The sequence below is a fragment of the Theropithecus gelada genome, chromosome 2, assembly GCF_003255815.1.
Source record: "Theropithecus gelada isolate Dixy chromosome 2, Tgel_1.0, whole genome shotgun sequence".
NCBI classification, from domain to species: Eukaryota; Metazoa; Chordata; class Mammalia; order Primates; family Cercopithecidae; genus Theropithecus; species Theropithecus gelada.
The window spans coordinates 100,471,204-100,496,527 of record NC_037669.1 but is presented as its reverse complement, the minus strand read 5'-3'; the positions used below and the strand labels follow the sequence as shown (position 1 = coordinate 100,496,527).

Here is a 25,324-nt window from a genome sequence, read left to right as displayed (position 1 = left end):
AGTACTGTTTTTTATTGGACACTGCTCCCTGAGGTAAAATCATGTTGAAAATCTAGTTTCAAACAAATGTTTTTATGAAATGTTTCACTGGCAGGACTTGGTTTCACAATCAAAGAATCTATTGGTCTGACAAAAATAAACCAAAAAATGGGCAAAGGATATGAATATAGAGTTTAAAAGGAAATACAAGTGTCTCATAAACATATGTAAAAATGTTCTACCTCACTTTTAATAAGATAAATGCTAAGTCAAGCTACCGAGACCATTTTATATAATTGGCAAAGATCTGCAAGTTGGATAACATACAGTGTGAAGGGATATGTCAGTGTATCAGAAAAGTATCAGTCAGGTACAACTAGAAAAACAGAAACCACTTGGAATATTTAAAATGAGGGGAATTTAAAACAGAGTTGGTTACACAGAGGATGTGAGAGGCTGAAAGACTTCCAGGAAACAGTGAAACTACTGGAGATTAGCAACGGTAGGACATCCTGTTATCTCCAGGCCAAAGGGACAAGAAGGGGAGGTGTTGCCAGAACCCAGGGAGCTGAGCCCATACTGAGCCTGTCCTACTGGACTTGGGACCACCCGGGAGGAGTAGCTGCTGCCCTAGACACCTTTCTATTCCCACCACCCAGGCTGAAAGGGAAGAATGGGAAATACTCTGGCTTCTCCTTTTCTCCCTCCTATTCTCCTACTGCTGAGTCCCATCGGCTAGTTGATAGGGGAGTCTGGGAAATGAAGCCCCCCATGAAGCAGAGTCAGAAGGTCTGGGAATGGATATGAGAGCTAACAGACTCAGAACCATCAGAGGACTGGGTGTGTGAAATATGCAATCACATATCTTGTGTGAGATCATGAGTTTATATCTCTATGAAGGGCATTTGACATTATCCAAATTATAAATGCACATCATCTTTGACCCCACGATCCAGTTGTACATATTTATTCTTCATATGTACTCCCACACATACACAGTTACATAAGAACAAAGTTATTCACTGCATAATTGTTACTAACAGTGATAGATTGGAAACCATTTAAATGCCCATAATTGGGGGCCCTTACATAAATTTTGGCATATCCTATTCAATGGAATATCATACAGCTGTAAAATAACAAGAAAAAGTTTTTGGTAATGATATGGAATGACTCCATGATAATATCTTGTTAAGGGAAAAGATCAAAATGTAAAACAATGTGCAAGTTCGTACAACAAAAATAAAAATAAGAGCATTAGACAAATATGTTTGTATGTATGTCGATTTCCTTGAGGAGGGTACACACTGGTTGCCCCCAGGAAGCGGAATTGAGAGACAAGGGTGGGAGGGAGTCTTGTTAACTGTGTTCCATTTGTAGTTTTAGAATTTTGTGTCACGTGAATGCTAATCAAGCATAGCTAAATAAAATTTAAATGTAATGTAAACAAAAGAGAAACAAAAGAACTTCCTTTCCACTTTACCAGTTTGTAGGCATTAAAATCTCTTTAAGGGAGGGAATAGAATCTTTAAAGAAATTAACCCCTTTACCTTCCGAGTTCCTTTCTGAAAGGTTCCCCCCCCCCACCCCCCCGCTGTGGACTGATCAGCAAACAAGCCATTTATTTCTACTGCGCAAATTTACACGGAGAGAACAGCCTCAACCCACCGGCTTGAGAGGATTTCCAGGGATTTAGAAATCGCCAGTGTAACTCCACAAAAGCTTCAAATGCATTATTGTCGTGGAGCGACTTCCACCCTGCAGCTAAAATTGACAATGTGTTTTCACAGCCGAGTTGTTGGTGCTGAGGCAGTCGGTCTCAGGAAGATTCCTGGCTTGATGGATGCAAACGCGCAATGAAGTCCTGGCCTGGAGTGGAACCTTTCAACTCTCAGTCATTCTTCCAGGACCGGGAACTCCTGGCACGAGCCCGAAAGCGTTCCTCACTTGCAGCAGTCTTTGGGCGTCTTTCTGACAGAGCGGGCTCACTAACCCGGCGGTTCAGCAGCTGTAGGGGGTCTGGGAGACTTGGGCGCGCCTTAGTCTGGACAGCTCCCTGAGCGCGAACCCCTTTGATATGTGTTGAATGAATGAGCGTCGCTAGCGTAGTAAATTTATGGCAGAATTAAAGCAATCCATATAGGGGTCACTACGGCGACTTTAATTACCCAGGGACTGTGAAGTGGGGAAGAGCTGTCTTTGGAGGAGCGCTACACCACGTCTTAGAATCAGGCAGGCCCCGGATTCTGGTGACCCATAACTCTACGGTCACTGAGGGTCCAGGACTCAGAGGCATGGGAGAGGAAAAGCCTGACTTAGAATCGGGGAAGGACCTGGAGTTGCACCTGGGGGCTCCCGAACCTCGGCCCCAATACTGCACTGCGCCGCAGGGAAGAGCCCCGGGAGGGGCGCGGGTCCCCGCCCCGGGCGCGCGCAGCCCTGCCCCGCCTCCTCCCGGTGCGCCCCGCCCATCCCGGCGCGTGCCGCCCGCGCGCCCGAGGTGCTCTGGAGGAACCGGCCCGGCGGGCACCCCCGGCCCCGGCGCAGGCGCGATCGCGATCGCGTCGCGGGCCGCCCCTCCCGCCGGGTGCCCTGCACGCGCCCCCGCCCCGCCTCCGCACGCTCCCCCGCTCCGGGCGCCTCTGATTGGCTGTCGGCCTGGCCAGCAGGTGTCGGCCGCGGCTGCGGCCAGGCTGGCCCTAGCTGCCTGCGGCGCGGGCGCCTCCCTCGCAGCCTCTGCTGCCGACGCCGCCGCCGCGCTCCCGCCTCCTGTCGGTTCCCGGGCTCCCGCTGCGGCTGCAGTTCTGGCAGCCGAGCCCCCGCGGTGCTGCAGCCCAGCTTTAGCGCGCAGACCGACCCGCGCCCCTTCCTCGCCGCCGGCAGCCTCTAATCCACGCGCCGCGCTGCGGCAGGTGCCCTGGGCGCACCGAGGCTCGGTGGCCTGAGCCCGGCCGCCATCGATGACCCCGGTCGCAGACCTGCTTCAGGCTGGCCAACCCGTGTGAGTACCGTCCGCCTCCCTCTTCTCCCTTCTGGCAGCTTTGCGCCACTCTCCCCTCAACATTGCCGCAACTTCGGGGGTGGGTGTGTGAAGGTGTGGAGGTGTCTCTCACGCTCCCCCGCACCCTGTGCGCGTCCGGAGCCAGGAACCCTAGGCGCGGCCAGTCAGCCTCTGCGGAGGGTCGAAGGGCGGGGGTACTTGAACTTGCTCAGGGATCATCGCGGAGTCAGAATCGCCTCTTTCTCTCGCTGCTGGGGCGGGAGCTCGCCTCTGCGTTTCCCTCGCGTTTTCCGATCCCGGCTGGCCACGTAGCGCTTGGGCTGCGGTTCACCGCGTACCTACTGCGCTACGGGCGCACCGGCGGGACGCCTCAAACCATCCGGTAAGCGCCCCGCAGCAGCCCAGCGCGGTGGACCTGACTCTTTCAAACTCTTAATTTATGTAAAACGGGGCTAATCAGGGACTCGTTCAAGGTCACAGCTGGTGCTCAGAGTTAGAACACAGGTGGATTGCATCTGGCCCTCGCCTGCGGGCTGCCTAGGGAGGGGAGCGCTGTTGGCGGGGCAATCACTTCAGCTTCATCCCGGATTCCTCCTCATACTCCCTTTCCGCCACAGCCGCCAGACTTGAAAAGGTAGGGAGCCAATCCTAGGGGGCTCTACATAGATTTGGAGGTAACGGCGGGGAATCTTCCTGATGGAGGCGTGGAGCGGAAAGATTCAGTGGTGGGAACCCCAAGACCTGAGGCTTTTTTGGAGCACTTGCTCCCCTTCTTGTTCCTTAATTTACTGACGTCTTGGCAGGGTAGGGGAATTTGTTCTTAGATCCGTCCTGCTCCTCTTTTATTTTTCCAAGTAAGCACCGTCCCCAAGGATAAGTACGAATCTCAAAACTCTTAAATGCACACACCGGTTTGGGCCTAGGGACTTCCTAAGAGAAGCGAGTACGCTGTGAGCTTGGTTCGCTAACGTTGGCTCCTATCTGCTCCTAGAAATTGCCTTCAGTCTGGCTTCATTTCCATGCTCTCCATCTCTCCGACCATGATCTCGATTTGTTGATTTTCCTGACACTTTCTTAGGGGAGAAAGACTGAGACTGGGGGCTGGCCAGTCTTGGTGTATGTAAATGACGTCGAATGTGATTCTTTTACTCCAGGTCCTTTGAGGTGGCTCCAATGGGGCCGCCTGTGGTGTTGTGGGCGCTTCTCAGACCTCTGGGCTGGGGAGAGGGTCACCTACCCTCTCTTGCCATTATCACCTTGTCCCTTCAACTCAGCCTCCCCCACCACAACTCTGAAACTCAGCCATGAGATCACTACTTAGTTTTGTGATGACTGACCAGCATCTTTGAACTTGAACTTTTTCATTTATAAAATGGAATAATCCCCGCCGCCCTTCAGTCTTACCAAGGAACTTGGAGTTCAGAGGATATGATAAATGTGACAGTGCACTGGGGTTTTATTAAAAAGTCGAAGGAAGATGGTTCAAGGCATCCGGGGCTATAGGTGGAAATGGAGGTAATTTAAAAAATTTTACAACAATATCTGGGACCCTGTTTGCAGATTTAAAAATCTTCTTTTTAGAAAAATTTAGTTTACCAAGACTTTGAACATACTGCTTTCCATCTTCCTGCTCATGTTCCTTTGCCTGGCCATGGGCAGCTGCATCTCTCCTAATTACCCACCCCTACCTCCATCTGCGAGCTGTCTCTGTGGGCCAGAAGCTGTGTCTGTGGGACTGTTTCTGGAAAGTGGGGGGGAGGCTCTGTGTGTGTGGTATCTCTGAGGAGTCAAAGTGTGTCTCTAGAGATGGTGTGTATCTCTTGGTGGCTCAGTGTTCTATGTGGTCTGGGTTTCATCGGCGTGTATGGTGGAAGAAGGGAGAGTTATCTGGCTGCAGAATTTGTTCACTTTTGAGAAAGTGAAGTGTTAGCCATACTCAGCTCAGTCGTTTAAACTAGCAGTAGCATAGATTATGTCCTGTCTCCTTTCTCCCTGCCCAGAGGGATTCCTGATGGCTGAAAAATATCCAGTAGAAAACAAGGCTTCCCCCTGATTTTGCCCTCGAGTTATTTTTGTGTATGCACAGACTCTTGTCTGAAAGCCAAGTTAAAGGGAGATGACTGATCAGACCTTGGTGAATTTAGCAGTCTATTGAAGTATAATTCCAGAAAATGGTGCAGTTCTGAAGGATACACTCAATGGATTTTCACAACTGAGCACACCTGTGTAACCAGTGCCCTAATTAAGACCCAGAATATTTCCAATCTTCCCATTACCCCTACCTACAGGCACTATCCTCCAAGGGTAGCCATCATCCTGCTTAGTTTTATCAGGTTGGTTTTATTTTAATTACTATTGTTATTTATTTTATCATTTTAGTTCCCAAGCTAAAATGACACTTCTTGATGATTTTCTACCTCCTTTTTAATAAATGCAAACCAAGAGTAGTTATACCTAAACCAGTATGGAAAAATGGAAGAATTTAGCCTTACAATCTGAGTGAGGAGTGACTTGGTTGTCCCACCACACCCTGATCATTAGTTATTTGGTGGTATAACAAACCTGATCCCAGATGTAACAGTGCTGACATTGGTCAATGGAGGCTGGCTTGTTCCCATAAGAGCTTTTTCATAGAGTGAATTAAAGTAATGCAAATATGAAATTATGTGATATTAAAATATGAATGAAGAAAAAATGAATAGATTCTCATTTGGTACGTAAAAATGAAATATTTTGAATTCCTCGAAGATAAAAAGTTGACAGAGAATCAGAATTTGAAAGCTGACTGATTTATGAACTGTTGATGTCGTTGCCACATGGTGGCGCCAGGTTGGCTGGAGAACTGAAATACCTACCATCTTTTCCCAAGCTCTCAGAAAGGAATCCCAGGAATAAAATCCAACAACTCATATCTCTGAACGTGATTTCCAACTACTATTTTCCATATCTAGCAAGTACATCCCTTGTGTGGTCCCTACTACTAAATCCATGGGTAGAACTCCATCCCAGCTCTTTATGAAGATGGTCCATGGGATGGGGGCACGCACTTGTTGGAGGGAGCTGGAGGTGAGACACTGTTACCTTTTCCTCAGTAAGATGGAGTTAAGGTGGTATGTCCTTGTGATTTGAAAGAGGGTTAACTGAGAAGCAAGCTTAGGTCACCTCATCCTACCCCAGAATCTCTTCAGAGGTTTGAGGGAAGGAGTTCTCATTCCAAAGCCTGGTATCTCTTTTCACAGAGCCCTGTCCATGCTGAACCTGGAAGAATATATAGGCCTGGCTGTAGCCACACTACTGTTGCTGGAAGACATGTCCCAACATCCCACAGAGCACACCCAAGTTACCCAGGAGATGTGGGGATGTTGTATCCAGATATGGAGAAGGCTAAATGGACCCAGCTGGTGCCCTTCTCCCATCTATCACCTTTTGTTTTTATTGTCAGCACGACTAAGATGCTGTTTAGAAGATTGTATTCATTTGGTAGCTTCCATGCCCATAATCACCAAGAGTGTTGAGTGTTTGTCATGTGCTGGACACTATAATTATATTTGTTTACTCTTCACAATAGGAGGAGGATGGCTTTCCCATTTTATAGATAAAGGAACTGCTCCTTGAAAGTTACACACTCTACGTTTACACACTATGAAAGCCAGAGTGAAGGTTAAGAGCCGAGTCCCTGAGACAACATCCCTAGCTGAGTTGTACTCTTCTGTAGCCGCCAGGAGGTGGAGGGGAGTCTTATATATAATTCTTTTGTCCTCCCTGGCACCTTCTCTAGCACTTTACATGTAGCCACTTAAGTGTAAGTATGGAATTGCTGTAAATAGAAAATTCTGTCATAAGCAAGAAGGACAGTGAAAGAGGAGAACTTGGGGTCGATTCCATTCAACCTGCAATGTTGGGACTCAGTGTGCCTACTAGTTTTATTATGTGTTTAAAACACCATGTTATGGACACCCGTCTTAACTATTTTTTGTGATTTTTTTTTCACCTTTTTTTACATGTGTTGATAACATATATTGATCATTGTAAATCTAGTTGATTCATTTTAGCTTAGCATTCCTTTGCTATGCCACAGTTTATATATTGATGAATAAAAGATTTTTCTATCTCTTGCTATTATTAAATATATTTCAAGGAATATCCTTGACAAGATCTTGTAGAAATGTACAAGAGTGTGTCTTGGGCATATATCCTCAGAAAGTGAATAACTGGGCAGTAGGATATATATGCTTAAATCAACATTCATCTGTTATTTTAGCTCTCCTAGGTTTGGCAGGTTGCCCTCCTACTACATTGTGTTGGAGTTCCTTGTATTCCCATATCTTTGGCTGTGACTGGTATTAATCAGATGTTTTGATTTGGGCTAATCTGAGAAGCATGGAATGTATTTCACTGCTCTTTTACTTTGCATTTCCCTTAGAGATTATCTTTTTAATATATAGTTTTAATATAGTTTTACAGTTTTCTTTTTTGTGTCTTGCCATTCATTTTTTTTTACTGGCAAAATTTTGTTTTTCATAGTTGGGTCTTTGAACTCCTCTGAAATTTATATATCTGTGTTGTTGAGGCAGGGGTGTAATTGTTTTCCATATTGAAAACCATTTACCCCATTATCATTTCATGAATAGTTTACTATTTTCTCACTTATTTTGTTGCCATCTCTGACATAGGCTAATTTCTGTTATATCCTTGGATCTGTCTCTTGACTCTTGTTCTACTCATCTTTTTGTGACTCCTGAGTTAATACCATTTCATTTAATTATTAAAGCTTTATAATAAATCTTCTCTCTTACCCTTTTCCCCTAAAACTGTCTTGGCTGTTCTTGATGCTTTAGGCTTCAACATGAATTTTAGGATCTATCCCTTCCTATGAAAATTCCTGTTATAATTTACATTGAATCTAAAGGTTAATTAGAGGAGACTTTTTGTCTTTTCACTATTGATATGTTCCTTTCATGGACATGGCCTATCTCTATACATTATCTTTTAGGTCATTCTGCAAGACTTTATAATATTCTCCATAAAGGTCTGAAACTTGTATTAGGCACCTTATAGGTTTTCATTATCATTTTTCAATTAACAGCTCTGTTGACGTATAAGTCACATACTATACAATTCACTCATTGAAAGTTTACAATCAGTGTTTTTAGTAAATTTGCAGGGTGTGCAGCCATCAACACAATCTAATTTTAGAATATTTTTGAACCCTGCAAAATAAACCCTGTACCCATTAGCAGTCATTTCTCGGTTCTCATCCCTCCAAACACCCTGCCACACACCCAGCCCTAGGTAACCTTACCAATCTACTGTCCAAGTCTATACATTTGCCAATTCTGGATATTTCATATAGATGGAATCATACGGTAATATAGTATGTGGCATTTTGTGTCTGGCTTCTGTCACTTAGTGTAATATTTTCAAGGTTATCTGTGTTGCTGAATGTATCATTGCTTCATTCCTTTTTATTGGTGTATTTCATCATATATATACATCACATCTTAGTATCCCTTCATTAGTCCTTAGAAGTTTTATTGCTCTTGTGAATGGGATCATCTCTCCTCTAGCTACATTTTAAAAATTGGTTATTGCCAGTATATAGTAAAGGGGCTGGTTTTATGTATTCTAATTTTCTATTTAGCATTTTTGTTGGCTTGTAGATTCTCTGGATGTTCTGTAGAAAGCCATAGGTACTACAAGTAATGGTGGTTTTGATTTTTCTGTTTTAAAACTTTATATATTTTTTCCTTTGCATATTACACTGCCTAGGGCCTCTGGCATGATGTAGAGTAATAGTGGTGATAGTGGACCTCCTAGTCTGGTACGACTTTGATAATGCTTTTAAATATTCACCAAGTGTATAGTGGTTACTTTAGGCTTGTGGTAGATATGCTTTAACGTGTTAAGGAATTGTATACTTTTGGTATTCTAATAGTGTTTGTTTTTTTCAATTATGCTTCTGTTAAATGTTTATCATATTCCTTTTTTATATCCTCTTTAACAAAGTTGAATTATTAGCTATAATGTCAATTCATTTTGTTTTCCTTCCAAAGTTTGTATTATGAAAACATTATATTTTCAAGCATAAAATTATATTTTAATGTTGAATTTGCCTTTTCAAATCATACTGACACCCTATCCTGAGGGTAAACTCCCCTCGTAGGTATTTTTCTTTCTTCTCTTACTTGAGGATCAGCGTCTTGAAGAAAGATCAGACCAACTGAAGAGGCAAATAAATATGAAGCACTCTGGACAGTGCCTGGCACATAAGTATTAGTTATTATCATAATTATACAATGTAGTTAGTAATAAATTATCAAAGAGCATTGATTTGGAGTCCTGAGGAGGAGGATTCACTAGGGGGACGCCTGCCCAAATGGAGTGGCTAATGGGGAATGTGGGATTTGACCTGGCATTTGAAATTAAATTAAACTAAACGTGTTAATATAAAACGTTCTTATAGAAATATAGGCAAACAGAAAGAAAAAAGTAAAAATCACCTATATTCCCACCACTTCGTCACTTTTGAAATTTTTATATATTTTTTTCCAGAGGTCATTTGATATTGTATACATAGATGCAAACGTTATGAAATATTCATTTTCTGAATCTCACTAGTTATTAAGCCTTCATAATGATAACAGCCTTCACATCATCACATGAAAACATTCATTAATGAACTGTCCACTTATATGTAGGTCCCCATTCTGATGTCTTAACATAGCACTAATGAGTGTCTGTCTACTAAGCATCATTTTCTTTATGGGCCAGTTGCTCCTCAGTTATATAGGATTTTATTGGACATGATAGTGCAAATTCATTGTAGAGTAGAATTGCAAATCTTGCAAAAGATGGAGAACTTCGTGAAATTGATGAAACTAGGTTGACAATCTGCAGAAAACATTTGCTCGTTGTTGAACACATTGATTGCTGACAGCCTTAAACCTGGTAAGGACCGAAAAAAGAGACAGTATCTGCATGCTCCAGAAGAGAATGAGTGGAATGACAAAATAGGGAGAGGTCCTTTTGACGCCAATCCTCAAATAATTTTGCTCAAAAGTGATACTCTTTCTGAGCTTGTCAAAAATGTCAAATGCTCATTGAAGGATGTTTTGTACTCTAAGTTTACTGGGAAATTTATGCCCCAAATATGAAAACATGATTTATTTTAAGGTAGCATTTTCCACCAGAAATATAATGCTAGGAATACATGCAGTTTAAACTCTTCTCATGGGCACATTTAAAAAGTTTTTAAAAATGGTGGAACTAATTTTAGTAATATATTTAATTCAGTATATCAAATATACTTTTGTATACATTTCAAGATATAATCAATATAAAATTATCAATGGAATGTGTGACATTCTTTTTTCTATACTAAGTCTTTGGAATCTAGAATGTATTTTATACCAACAACACATTTCAACTGGACTAGTCACATTTCAAGTGTTCAGTAGCCACATGTGCTGGATAGTGTGGTTCTAAGAACTAGTGTAAAGTTGTATATCAAAATTTGCTAAAACGTTAAATAAAATGTATCTTCTTGTTTTTTCTCCCTTAAAAGGTAATACTAATCAAAACTTTATTTCCCATTATTTACTGTGATATTTTAAGTGGATTCACTTTATCTGACTTTTCTCTGGTAACAAGTATCCTTGAATAATATGGACCATATGAATTTTTTTTTAAATAAAGTGATACTTTAAAAAACTTAACAACATGTCAGCAACTTTAATGCCAGTATTTATTCTTCTGTCATTACTTTCATCCTTCAAATAATCTGTTTGATCTATATACCATAATTTGTTCAATGAAACCATTCTTTTAAGACACTAGGCACTTTAGACTTTTATCAACTTCAACTTTGTAGACATTCTTTGTTTTCTTGAGATGAAGTACTTTGTCAAAGTTAGTTTACTTTAAGCTTTTGATATATATTTTCAAATAACCCTCCAGAAAAGTTTATAAATTTATCTTGCCATTAGTAGTATATGAGTATGCCAAATTCCCATGCCTTGCCCTTGATAAGTATGATTGTTAAATAACAATGCTAGTTTCTTGGGCAAAAAGAAGAACCCCAGAACCTTGCTTTTTATTTCACCTTTCTCTACTGGTGAGGCAGAATGTATCTGCATATTTATTGGCTCTTCATGGCCAACTTCACTATAGAGTTATCCATGGAGGTTGCTTTTTATTTCCTGTGCATTCTGTAACTTGCATTTATTACTTGGTGTTTTTGAAAGAATAGTTAAGTTGTTTTACCCAGATCATGTTCATATTTTTAACTACTAAATACCTTTCCATCATATGAAATAACATGTTTTTTTAATGTGTTTTTCTATGATAGACTTTTGATTGTTTCTTTAATTTTGGGGGGGTATTACATAGATGCATTCAGTAAACATCCTTGAAATTTATTTATGCACATGTACAAGAAACTCTTGAAGATATATGCCTAGAAGTGAAATTGCAGGGTCTTATTTTATGTAAACTTTGAATTTGACCATTTGATGCCAAATTACTCCCCAAAGTGACAATACTAATTTAAATTGCTATAGCAATGTAGATGGATAGTATCTGTCACATTAAGGAGATAATACTACAGAAGGAAGAACAAAGATGTTAAAGGAGAAAATATATAGATATATATTTTTGTGTATATATAAATACCCTAAAGTTCAAATAGAAAGCTCAGAGGTTTGGACCTTTTCATTTTGAATATTGCATCATATAAATGATTATACATAAATATATCATAAACCTCATATAAATATTTACTGGCCGGGCACAGTGGCTCATGCCTGTAATCCCAGCACTTTGGGAGGCCGAGGCGGGTGGATCACCTAAGGTCAGGAGTTCGAGACCAGCCTGACCAACATGGTGAAACCTCGTTTCTACTAAATACAAAAAATTAGCTGAGCATGGTGGTGCATGCCTGTAATCCCAGCTACTTAGGAGCCTGAGGCAGGAGAATTGCTTGAACCCAGGAAGCTGAGGTTACAGTGAGCCAAGGCTGAGCCATTGCACTCCAACCTGGGCAACAAGAGTGAAACTCCATCTCAAAAAAAAAAAAAAAAAAAAAAAATTACCTAGCTGGGGAGAGCTGGTAAGAGTTTAAATGGTCAGTTATTTAGTAGTGCCTTTAATGGAGGACAGACTACAAGAGGAAGTAAGCACCTGTTGGGGAGAACCAGGAAAGCACCTCTGTCCAGCTCTGCCCCTGTCTCCCCCATCCTGGGGGGTAGATTCTACCATTGGACAATTATTCCTTTTTGTCTTCTCTTCTGTTAAAATTTAGAAGACTTTTGTTGGGGTAACTCCAAAGTAACACTGTTACAGTAACACCCTAATGTGAATGAATTTATGTGATCAATTGCTAGTGACAGGAAGACCAGAACAGCGTGACACTACCAGAGGTTAGTGAGGAAATGGCTGATAGGTGGACTTGGTTGGGGAATGGGCTGGATGATTTACTAAAAGAAACCTCACCCACTTCCAACTTACCCTAAGGATGAATTCTGCATTTCTGCAGGGAAAGTAAAAGGAACTTTATGAAACTGCGTGCCTAAAGGCATCCAGAAAATTGTTTTTGGTTTTTTATTCAATCATTACCTTCCCTAGATAATTAAGTTAAATTTTCTGTGTATATTTATATATCATCATCTGGGGCAAGAAAAAACACTGTATGGAATTCCATTTTGTGCCTATGATTTACAATGTGATACCACTGATGAGACAGATGTGTGATCTGCAGCTGGGATACACAAATCCATGCTGTGGGCTGACAGTTTAATCTTACTGAGCTGACACTGGGGGAGAGAATGCAAGACGTGTGTGCCCCAGGAAGGGTGAGTGCCTGGAAAACAGGTGCCCATGACCTCGGGATCTAATGTGACTATTTGCCAAAAGCCTCAAATAATCTTCTGACACTGAATCTTGGTGGCTCAGGTAACTGTCCTGCGATATGGTTCTCTCTTTTTGGTATGAAATGTAACTATCTCAAAGTGTATTGAGTCATTTTCTAGGCTGGCAAGCCCAGATGACAGGATTCTGGTGAAATCTTTGGGGAAAAGAAAAATACCCAAGCCTCTTTACATGATGGCTTTTTTGTTTTGTTATGTTTCCTGAAGAGATCCCAATCTGTGTAAGCAGTACTTCCAGTTCCTAAAACCTCTTTCTGACTTCCTCTTGAAAACCTCTGTCTCCAACATCATTTCATTTTATCCATGTAGCTCCAGCCTCAGAAAATATGGCAGGTGCTGCTTTTGTGTTTGTGTTATATGAATATGGTTTTGTTGTTTTGTTTCTTCTGAGAAACAATTTATTAATCATTAGGGATTTTGATTTACTAGAATGATATGTAAATAGTATTATGTTTGAGATGAGTATCTTTCTTTTACAGCTAATGATAAGAAAAATCAGAAATGCTGTTTTAATTGTTTTAATCCTTGTTCAAAGTCTTTTAGAAACCCACCAATCAATTTTTCAGCTCTGTGGTCCAATGAAGGTCAGGTGCCTCTCCTAGAACGGCAGATCTTGCAGTCTGGTTCTGGAATGTTGCTGAGATCCCCTAAAGGCTCCTTCATGCTCCCAGGTCTGAATCCTTCCTTTTGCAGGTTCCAAGTACCTGATGCATGTTCTTCCCACTGCCCCTGCCACCATCCATTTTCTGCTTGGGCTCCTTTTCCTTTAGGCTGCTGCTGATGGTGGATGGGGATGCAATGCTGACATTTTCCCTTTCTCTGTTATAAATGATCCGAAAGCAACAAAGAGAATGAAAAACAGAAGACCAAACATTTTTCGCAAATCTGAAAGATGGTTAAAATTGCTTCCCCAAAAGGTGGAAACATGGCCAGAAAAAGTGGGATCATGGGAGGTGCATGGAAGGAGGCGGAGGGATGTGCTCTGCATGTTTAGTCAAGAGCACTTGAAGGTGAGATTTTCTGCTGGAGTGCAACACCCAAGTCTCTTGTATGTAGTGGGATAAGGAAGCCTGCAGAGGCAGCGAACACTTCCTGCTGTCCACCACTGCCCACCCCCAACCCCTGCACCACCTGCCCTGACTTAGTGTCTTCTTTGCCTCTTGGCAAGTGTCTCCAGAGTTTTTACTTGTTCTTTTCAGACTTTCCAAAGGACCAACTTTTGGCTTTGTCTTCTCTCTCCTATCATTGTTTCTATTTATTAATCTCTGTTCTCATCTTTATTATTTCTTTCCTACATCTTGGGTTTTTTTCCCCATAATCTCCTAAATTTATATGATTAATTCATTAACTTACAGCTTCACTTCTTTCCTATATATGCATTTAGGACTATAAATTTTTCTCTAAGTATTGCTTCAGCAATGTTTTTATTTCACAAGTTTTGATATATAATGTTTTTGTTATTGTTCACATGTAAGTTTTTAACATTTTCATTATAATTTCTTTGAGTTTTGACTTATTTATATGTTTTTTTCCTAGAACTTTTAAATATTTTTTTTCTATTTTAATTCATAGTGACCAGAGAATGTGGTCTACATGATTCCAGTTATTTGAAATTTGTTGATGCTTGTTTTGTGGCCTGGTACATAGTCATTGTTCATAAATGTTCCATAACTTCTTGAAAAGAAAGTTATTGGTTGCAGAGATTCATATCTGTTTATTAGCTTAAGTTAGTTAATTATGTTATTCAAATATTCCATTTTTTACTGATGTTTTTGCAGTTTGGTTAATCAGTTATTGAAGGGGAAGTATATGAAGGCCAATTTATTAATTTCATCTTGTGCTTTCATTTTGTTTTGTATATTTTGAAGGTGCATTTTTGTTTAAGTATATACCATTATGAGAAACCCTCTTAGTCTCTAGTAATACCTCTTGTTTTTAAGTCTGTGTTTAATAGACCTATACTATATTATATTTTTAAGTTGACATATCATAATTATACATATTTATGGTATGTAGTGATGTTTCAATATATACGGTGTACAGTGATCAGATCAGGGTAATTAGCATGTCCATCATTTCAAACATTTATCATTTCTTTTTGTTAGGTACATTCAATGTCATACTTCTAGCCATTTGAAACTATAACAAGCTTGTCTGTGGCCCGCGGGCAGCATGCAGCCCAGAATGGCTTTGAATGTAGCGCAACACAAATTTGTAAACTTTCTTAAAACATTATGAGATTTTTTTTGTGATTTTTTTTTTTTGTGCTTATCAGCTCTCATTAGTGTTATTGTATTTTATGTGTGGCCCAAGACAATAATTCTTCCATCATGGCCCAAGGAAGCCAACAGATTGGACACCTCTGCTCTATAGCATATTATTATTAGCTATAGTCATCCTGTAATGCTGTAGAACACTAGAATTTGTTACTCCTATCTAGCTGTAATTTTGTATCCTTTAACAAATATCTCCCTTTCTCTACCCTTCCCAGACTCTTTCTACTTTCATTTATATGAGGTCATTCTTGTTTTAGCTTCCACAAAGGAGTGAGAACATGCAGTGTTTAACTTTCTGTTCCTGACTTATTTCACCTTATTTCACGAAATGTCCTCCAGTTCCATTCATGTTTCCACAAATGACAGGATTTGATTCTTTTTTATGGCTGAATAGTATTTCATGGTATATATATACACCACATTTTCTTTATCCATTAACCTGATGTTGGACACTTGGCTGTTGTGAGTAGTGCTGCAATAAACATGGGAGTGCAGATAGCTTTTCTTTTCTTTCTTTCTTTTTTTTTTTTTGTGAGGCAGAGTCTGACTCTGTCACCCAGGCTGGAGTGCAGTGGCGTGATCTTGGCTCACTACAACCTCCGCCTCCTGGGTTCAGGTGATTCTCCTGTCTCAGCCTCCCCAGTAGCTGGGATTACAGGTGCCTGCCACCATGCCTGGCAAATTTTTGTATTTTTAGTAGAGATGGGGTTTTGTCATGTTGTCCAGGCTGGTCTTCTGACTTAAAGTGATCTGCCCGCCTCGGCCTCCCAAAGTGCTGGGATTACAGGCATGAGCCACTGTACCTGGCCAGATGTCTTTTCAATACACTGCTTTATTTTCCTTTGAGTAAATGCCCAGTAGCCCAGTAGTGGGATTGATATGGTAGTTCTACTTGTAGCTTTTTGAGGAACCTCCATACTGTTCTCCATAGTGACTGTCCTATTTTATACTCCCATCAACAGTGTGTGTTTTCTTTCCTCCACATCCTGGCCAGCATTTTTTTTTTCATCTTTTTGATAATAGCCATCCTAACTAGGGAAAGATGAAGCCTCACTGTGGTTTTGATTTGCATTTTCCTGATGATTAGTGTTGTTGAGTATTATAAATATATTTGTGGGACATTTACATATCTTGTTTTGATAAATGTCTACTTAGAGCATTTGCCTTCTTTTTAACTTTTTTTTTTTTCTGTTGAGATGTTTTACTTCATTTTATATTCTGGATATTAATTTCCTATAAGATGAATAGTTTGCAAATATATTTTTTTCCATTCTGTATATTGTCTTTTCACTCTATTTATTTATTGTTCTTTGGAGAAGCTTTTTAGTTTGATATAATCTCTTTGCTTATTTTTGCTTTTGTTTCCTATGCTTTTGAAGTCTTATCCATAAAATCTTTTTCCAGATCAATGTCCTAAAGTATTTCCCCTATGTTTTTCTCTAGTAGTTTTATAGTTTTGTGTCTTACATTTAGATCTTTAATCCATTTTGAATTGATTTTTGTTTAAGGCGAGAACTGGAGGTATAGCTTCATTCCTCTGCATATGGACATCGTTTTCTCAGCTCCATAATTTAAGAGATTATCCTTTCCTTGGTGAATGCTCTTGGTGCCTTTGTCAAAAATCGGTTGTAGATATGTGGATTAATGTCTGGGTTCCTTATTCTATTTCACTTGTCTATGTGTTTGTTTTTATGGCAGTATTATTATGCTGTTTTGATTATTACAGCTTTGCAGTATATTTTTAAGTCTGGTAGTGTGATATCTCCAGCTTTGTTCTCTTTGCTCTGGATTGCTTTGGTTGTTTGGGGTCTTTTGCGGTTCCATACATAGTTTTGGATTTTGTTTTCTATTTTTGTGAAGAATGCCATTAGTATTTTGATAGGGATTATTTCATTGAATCTGTAGGTTGCTTTGGGTAGTATGGCCATTTTAATTATATTCATTATTTTGAACCTTGAACATGGGATATTTTTCCATTTGTATTCTCTTCAATTTCTTTTTATCAGTGTTTTGTAGTTTACTTTGTAGAGGTTTTTCACCTCCTTGGATACATTTATTTCTAGGAACTAGGTATTTTGTTTTATTTTTTGTAGCCATTGTAAATGGGATTGCCTTTTGATTTCTTTTTCAGCTAGTTTGTTGTTTGTGCATATTAATCCTACTAATCCTACTGATCGTTATTTTTTTCTTTTTAACAGACAGTATCTCACTCTGTTTCCCAGGATAGAGTGCAGTGGCATGATCATGGCTCACTGCAGCCTCAAACTCCTGGGCTTAAGTGGTCTTCTTGCCTCAGCCTCCCAAGTAATTGTGACTATAGGCATATGCCACCACATCTGGCTAATTTTTAAAAATTTTTTATGGAGACAAGGTCCAACTATGTGGCCCAGGATCATCTCAAACTCCTGGCCTCAAGTGATCCTTCCACCTTGTACTTCCAAAGTGCTGGGATCACAGGCATTGAGCCACTGTGCCCAGCCAATGCTATTGATTATTGCTTGTCGATTTTGTGTACTGCAACTTTATTGAATTTGTTTATCAGTTCTAAGAGCTTTTTGGTAGAGTATTTTGATTTTTCTCAATATAAGATTATGTCATCTGCAGAGACAATTTAACTTTTTCTTTTCTATTTGGATGCCCTTTCTTTCTTTCTCTTGCCTACTTGCTCTTACTAGTACTTCCAGTACTATGTTGAATTAAAGTGGTGACAGTGGACATCCTCATCTTGCACTAGTTCTTGGAGAAAAAGCTTTTGGCTTTTTCCCATTCAATATGATGTTGGCTGTGGGCTAGTCGTATATGGCTTTATTTTGTTGATGCACTTTCCTTCTATACCTAATTTATTGAGAGTTTTTATCATGAAGGGATGTTGGATTTTATTAAATTTTTTCTTTGCATCTATTCAGATAATCATATATTATCGTTTTTGCCCTTCATTCTGTCAATGTGATGTATTGCATTTATTGATTTGCATATGTTGAACCATTGCTGTATCCTTGAGATAAATCCCACTTGATCATGGTATATTATCTTTTTGACATGTTGAGGGTTTTTTGTCTGTTAAGGATTTTTACGTCTATATTTATCAGGGATATTGGCCTGTATTTTTCATTGTTATTTTTCTGATCTGGTTTTGCTATCAGGTCTATGCTGGTCTGGCAAAATGAGTTGGAAATAATTCCTTATGCTTCAATTCCTATGAATAGTTTGAGAATAGTTGGTGTTAACTATTCTTTAACAGTTTGGAAGAATTTAGTGGTGAAACCATCTGATACTGAGACTTTCTTTGTTAGGAGGCTTTTTACTACTGATTCAATCTTGTTGCTTTTTTAATTGGTCTGTTAGGTTGTCTATTTCTTCTTGATGCAATCTCGGTAGGTTATATGTGTCTAGGAATTTGTCCATCTCTTCTAAGGTTTTAAATTTATTGGTATATAGTTGTTTATAATAGTCTCTGATGAGCCTTTGCATTTTGGTGATATCCATTGTGACATCTTTTTTGTTTCTGATTTTATTTATTTAGACCTTCTATCTTTTTCTTAGTCTAGTTAATGGTTTGTCAGTTTTGTTTGGGTTTTTTAAACAAATTTTTTTTGTTGATCTATTTTTTTTTAATCTCAATTTTGCTTATTGCTGCTCTGATCTTTATTATTTTTTTCTTTCTACTAATTTTGAGTTTGGTATGTTCTTGTCTTCTGTATTCTTGAGATACATCATTAGGTTATTTATTTGAAATCTTTCTACTTTTTTGATGTGGGCATTTATTGCTATAAACTTGAGTCTTTATACTGCATTTGCTGTGTCACATAGGTTTTGATATGTTGTATTTCTGTTTTCATTTGTTTCAAATAACTTTTAAATTTCCTTCTTAATTTCTTCTTTTACCCATTGATTGTTCAGGAACATGTTGTTTAATTTCTGTATATTTGTATAGTTTTGAATATTCTTATTATTATTCCAGTTTTATTCCATTGTGGTTAGATAATGTATTTAATATGATTTTGGTTTTTTAAAATTTTTTTTTTTTTTTTTTTTTTTTTTAAATTTATTTATTATTATTATACTGTAAGTTGTAGGGTACATGTGCATAACGTGCAGGTTTGTTACATATGTATACTTGTGCCTTGTTGGTGTGCTGCACCCATCAACTCGTCATTTACATCAGGTATAACTCCCAATGCAATCCCTCCCCCCGCCCCCCTCCCCATGATAGGCCCCGGTGTGTGATGTTCCCCTTCCCGAGTCCAAGTGATCTCATTGTTCAGTTCCCACCTATGAGTGAGAACATGCGGTGTTTGGTTTTCTGTTCTTGTGATAGTTTGCTAAGAATGATGGATTCCAGCTGCATCCATGTCCCTACAAAGGACACAAACTCATCCTTTTTTATGGCTGCATAGTATTCCATGGTGTATATATGCCACATTTTCTTAATCCAATCTGTCACTGATGGACATTTGGGTAGATTCCAAGTCTTTGCTATTGTGAATAGTGCTGCAATAAACATACGTGTGCATGTGTCTTTATAGCAGCATAATTTATAATCCTTTGGGTATATCCCCAGTAATGGGATGGCTGGGTCATATGGTACATCTAGTTCTAGATCCTTGAGGAATCGCCATACTGTTCTCCATAATGGTTGAACTAGTTTACAATCCCACCAACAGTGTAAAAGTGTTCCTATTTCTCCACATCCTCTCCAGCACCTGTTGTTTCCTGACTTTTGAATGATCGCCATTCTAACTGGTGTGAGATGGTATCTCATTGTGGTTTTGATTTGCATTTCTCTGATGGCCAGTGATGATGAGCATTTTTTCATGTGTTTGTTGGCTGTATGAATGTCTTCTTTTGAGAAATGTCTATTCATATCCTTTGCCCACTTTTTGATGGGGTTGTTTGTTTTTTTCTTGTAAATTTGTTGGAGTTCTTTGTAGGTTCTGGATATTAGCCCTTTGTCAGATGAGTAGATTGCAAAAATTTTCTCCCATTCTGTAGGTTGCCTGTTCACTCTGATGGTAGTTTCTTTTGCTGTGCAGAAGCTCTTTAGTTTAATGAGATCCCATTTGTCAATTTTGGCTTTTGCTGCCGTTGCTTTTGGTGTTTTAGACATGAAGTCTTTGCCCATGCCTATGTCCTGAATGGTACTACCTAGATTTTCCTCTAGGATTTTTATGGTATTAGGTCTAACATTTAAGTCTCTAATCCATCTTGAATTAATTTTCGTATAAGGAGTAAGGAAAGGATCCAGTTTCAGCTTTCTACTTATGGCTAGCCAATTTTCCCAGCACCATTTATTAAATAGGGAATCCTTTCCCCATTTCTTGTTTCTCTCAGGTTTGTCAAAGATCAGATGGCTGTAGATGTGTGGTATTATTTCTGAGGACTCTGTTCTGTTCCATTGGTCTATATCTCTGTTTTGGTACCAGTACCATGCTGTTTTGGTTACTGTAGCCTTGTAGTATAGTTTGAAGTCAGGTAGCGTGATGCCTCCAGCTTTGTTCTTTTGACTTAGGATTGTCTTGGAGATGCGGGCTCTTTTTTGGTTCCATATGAACTTTAAAGCAGTTTTTTCCAATTCTGTGAAGAAACTCATTGGTAGCTTGATGGGGATGGCATTGAATCTATAAATTACCTTGGGCAGTATGGCCATTTTCACGATATTGATTCTTCCTATCCATGAGCATGGTATGTTCTTCCATTTGTTTGTGTCCTCTTTTATTTCACTGAGCAGTGGTTTGTAGTTCTCCTTGAAGAGGTCCTTTACATCCCTTGTAAGTTGGATTCCTAGGTATTTGATTCTCTTTGAAGCAATTGTGAATGGAAGTTCATTCATGATTTGGCTCTCTGTTTGTCTGTTACTAGTGTATAAGAATGCTTGTGATTTTTGCACATTAATTTTGTATCCTGAGACTTTGCTGAAGTTGCTTATCAGCTTAAGGAGATTTTGGGCTGAGACAATGGGGTTTTCTAAATATACAATCATGTCATCTGCAAAGAGGGACAATTTGACTTCTTCTTTTCCTAACTGAATACCCTTGATTTCTTTCTCTTGCCTGATTGCCCTAGCCAGAACTTCCAACACTATGTTGAATAGGAGTGGTGAGAGAGGGCATCCCTGTCTTGTGCCAGTTTTCAAAGGGAATTTTTCCAGTTTTTGCCCATTCAGTATGATATTGGCTGTGGGTTTGTCATAAATAGCTCTTATTATTTTGAGGTACGTTCCATCCATACCGAATTTATTGAGCGTTTTTAGCATGAAGGGCTGTTGAATTTTGTCAAAAGCCTTTTCTGCATCTATTGAAATAATCATGTGGTTCTTGTCTTTGGTTCTGTTTATATGCTGGATTATGTTTATTGATTTGCGAATGTTGAACCAGCCTTGCATCCCAGGGATGAAGCCCACTTGATCATGGTGGATAAGCTTTTTGATGTGTTGCTGAATCCGGTTTGCCAGTATTTTATTGAGGATTTTTGCATCGATGTTCATCAGGGATATTGGTCTAAAATTCTCTTTTTTTGTTGTATCTCTGCCAGGCTTTGGTATCAGGATGATGTTGGCCTCATAAAATGAGTTAGGGAGGATTCCCTCTTTTTCTATTGATTGGAATAGTTTCAGAAGGAATGGTACCAACTCCTCCTTGTACCTCTGGTAGAATTCAGCTGTGAATCCATCTGGTCCTGGACTTTTTTTGGTTGGTAGGCTATTAATTGTTGCCTCAATTTCAGAGCCTGCTATTGGTCTATTCAGGGATTCAACTTCTTCCTGGTTTAGTCTTGGAAGAGTGTAAGTGTCCAGGAAATTATCCATTTCTTCTAGATTTTCCAGTTTATTTGCGTAGAGGTGTTTATAGTATTCTCTGATGGTAGTTTGTATTTCTGTGGGGTCGGTGGTGATATCCCCTTTTTCATTTTTAATTGTGTCGATTTGATTCTTCTCTCTTTTCTTCTTTATTAGTCTTGCTAGTGGTCTGTCAATTTTGTTGATCTTTTCAAAAAACCAACTCCTGGATTCATTGATTTTTTGGAGGGTTTTTTGTGTCTCTATCTCCTTCAGTTCTGCTCTGATCTTAGTTATTTCTAGCCTTCTGCTAGCTTTCGAATGTGTTTGCTCTTGCTTCTCTAGTTCTTTTAATTGCGATGTTAGAGTGTCAATTTTAGATCTTTCCTGCTTTCTCTTGTGGGCATTTAGTGCTATAAATTTCCCTCTACACACTGCTTTAAATGTGTCCCAGAGATTCTGGTATGTTGTATCTTTGTTCTCATTGGTTTCAAAGAACATCTTTATTTCTGCCTTCATTTCGTTATGTACCCAGTAGTCATTCAGGAGCAGGTTGTTCAGTTTCCATGTAGTTGAGCGGTTTTGATTGAGTTTCTTAGTCCTGAGTTCTAGTTTGATTGCACTGTGGTCTGAGAGACAGTTTGTTATAATTTCTGTTCTTGTACATTTGCTGAGGAGTGCTTTACTTCCAATTACGTGGTCAATTTTGGAATAAGTACGATGTGGTGCTGAGAAGAATGTATATTCTGTTGATTTGGGGTGGAGAGTTCTATAGATGTCTATTAGGTCTGCTTGCTGCAGAGATGAGTTCAATTCCTGGATATCCTTGTTAACTTTCTGTCTCGTTGATCTGTCTAATGTTGACAATGGAGTGTTGAAGTCTCCCATTATTATTGTATGGGAGTCTAAGTCTCTTTGTAAGTCTCTAAGGACTTGCTTTATGAATCTGGGTGCTCCTGTATTGGGTGCATATATATTTAGGATAGTTAGCTCTTCCTGTTGAATTGATCCCTTTACCATTATGTAATGGCCTTCTTTGTCTCTTTTGATCTTTGATGGTTTAAAGTCTGTTTTATCAGAGACTAGTATTGCAACCCCCGCTTTTTTTTGTTCTCCATTTGCTTGGTAAATCTTCCTCCATCCCTTTATTTTGAGCCTATGTATGTCTCTGCGTGTGAGATGGGTCTCCTGAATACAGCAGACTGATGGGTCTTGACTCTTTATCCAGTTTGCCAGTCTGTGTCTCTTAATTGGAGCATTTAGTCCATTTACATTTAAGGTTAAGATTGTTATGTGTGAACTTGATCCTGCCATTATGATATTAACTGGTTATTTTGCTCATTAGTTGATGCAGTTTCTTCCTAGCCTCGATGGTCTTTACATTTTGGCATGTTTTTGAGATGGCTGGTACCGGTTGTTCCTTTCCATGTTGAGTGCTTCCTTCAGGGTCTCTTGTAAGGCAGGCCTAGTGGTGACAAAATCTCTAAGCATTTGCTTATCTGTAAAGGATTTTATTTCTCCTTCACTTATGAAACTTAGTTTGGCTGGATATGAAATTCTGGGTTTAAAATTCTTTTCTTTAAGAATGTTGAATATTGGCCCCCACTCTCTTCTGGCTTGGAGAGTTTCTGCCGAGAGATCTGCTGTGAGTCTGATGGGCTTCCCTTTGTGGGTAACCCGACCTTTCTCTCTGGCTGCCCTTAAGATTTTTTCCTTCATTTCAACTTTGGTGAATCTGGCAATTATGTGTCTTGGAGTTGCTCTTCTCGAGGAGTATCTTTGTGGCGTTCTCTGTATTTCCTGGATTTGAATGTTGGCCTGCCCTACTAGGTTGGGAAAGTTCTCCTGGATGATATCCTGAAGAGTGTTTTCCAACTTGGTTCCATTTTCCCCCTCACTTTCAGGCACCCCAATCAGACGTAGATTTGGTCTTTTTACATAATCCCATACTTCTTGCAGGCTTTGTTCATTTCTTTTTCTTCTTTTTTCTTTTGGTTTCTCTTCTCACTTCATTTCATTCATTTGATCCTCAATCGCTGATACTCTTTCTTCCAGTTGATCGAGTCGGTTACTGAAGCTTGTGCATTTGTCACGTATTTCTCGTGTCATGGTTTTCATCTCTTTCATTTCGTTTATGACCTTCTCTGCATTAATTAGTCTAGCCGTCAATTCTTCCACTTTTTTTTCAAGATTTTTAGTTTCTTTGCGCTGGGTACGTAATTCCTCCTTTAGCTCTGAGAAATTTGATGGACTGAAGCCTTCTTCTCTCATCTCGTCAAAGTCATTCTCCGTCCAGCTTTGATCCGTTGCTGGCGATGAGCTGCGCTCCTTTGCCGGGGGAGATGCGCTCTTGTTTTTTGAATTTCCAGCTTTTCTGCCCTGCTTTTTCCCCATCTTTGTGGTTTTATCTGCCTCTGGTCTTTGATGATGGTGATGTACTGATGGGGTTTTGGTGTAGGTGTCCTTCCTGTTTGATAGTTTTCCTTCTAACAGTCAGGACCCTCAGCTGTAGGTCTGTTGGAGATTGCTTGAGGTCCACTCCAGACCCTGTTTGTCTGGGTAACAGCAGCAGAGGCTGCAGAAGATAGAATATTTCTGAACAGCAAGTGTACCTGTCTGATTCTTGCTTTGGAAGCTTCCTCTCAGGGGTGTACTCCACCCTGTGAGGTGTGGGGTGTCAGACTGCCCCTAGTGGGGGATGTCTCCCAGTTAGGCTACTCAGGGGTCAGGGACCCGCTTGAGCAGGGAGTCTGTCCCTTCTCAGATCTCAACCTCCGTGTTGGGAGATCCACTGCTCTCTTCAAAGCTGTCAGACAGAGTCGTTTGCGTCTGCAGAGGTGTCTGCTGCTTTGTTATTGTTTTCTGTGCCCTGCCCCCAGAGGTGGAGTCTACAGAGACAGGCAGGTTTCCTTGAGCTGCTGTGAGCTCCACCCAGTTCGAGCTTCCCAGCAGCTTTGTTTACCTAGTTAAGCCTCAGCAATGGCGGGCGCCCCTCCCCCAGCCTCGCTGCTGCCTTGCCGGTAGATCACAGACTGCTGTAATAGCAATGAGGGAGGCTCCGTGGGTGTGGGACCCTCCCGGCCAGGTGTGGGATATGATCTCCTGGTGTGCCTGATTGCTCAAAGCGCAGTATTGGGGTGGGAGTTACCCGATTCTCCAGGTGTTGTGTGTCTCAGTTCCCCTGGCTAGGAAAAGGGATTCCCTTCCCCCTTGCGCTTCTCAGGTGAGGCAATGCCTCGCCCTGCTTCAGCTCTCGCTGGTCGGGCTGCAGCAGCTGACCAGTACCGATCGTCCGGCACTCCCCAGTGAGATGAACCCAGTACCTCAGTTGAAAATGCCGAAATCACCGGTCTTCTGTGTCGCTGGCGCT

The 25,324-nt window shown here is 40.2% G+C and overlaps 1 protein-coding gene across 3 annotated transcripts in view; it reads left to right on the top strand.

Annotated features, from left to right (window-relative positions):
- The first annotated feature begins 2,478 nt into the window (after positions 1 to 2,478).
- MYRIP (myosin VIIA and Rab interacting protein) overlaps positions 2,479 to 25,324 on the top strand; it is a 410,104-nt gene continuing 387,258 nt past the window's right edge. For all 3 annotated transcript variants that reach the window (XM_025375656.1, XM_025375655.1, XM_025375654.1), the window contains exon 1: positions 2,479 to 2,980. The gene's annotated coding sequence lies outside the window, so the exon portion shown is untranslated. The remainder of the gene's footprint in view (positions 2,981 to 25,324) is intronic.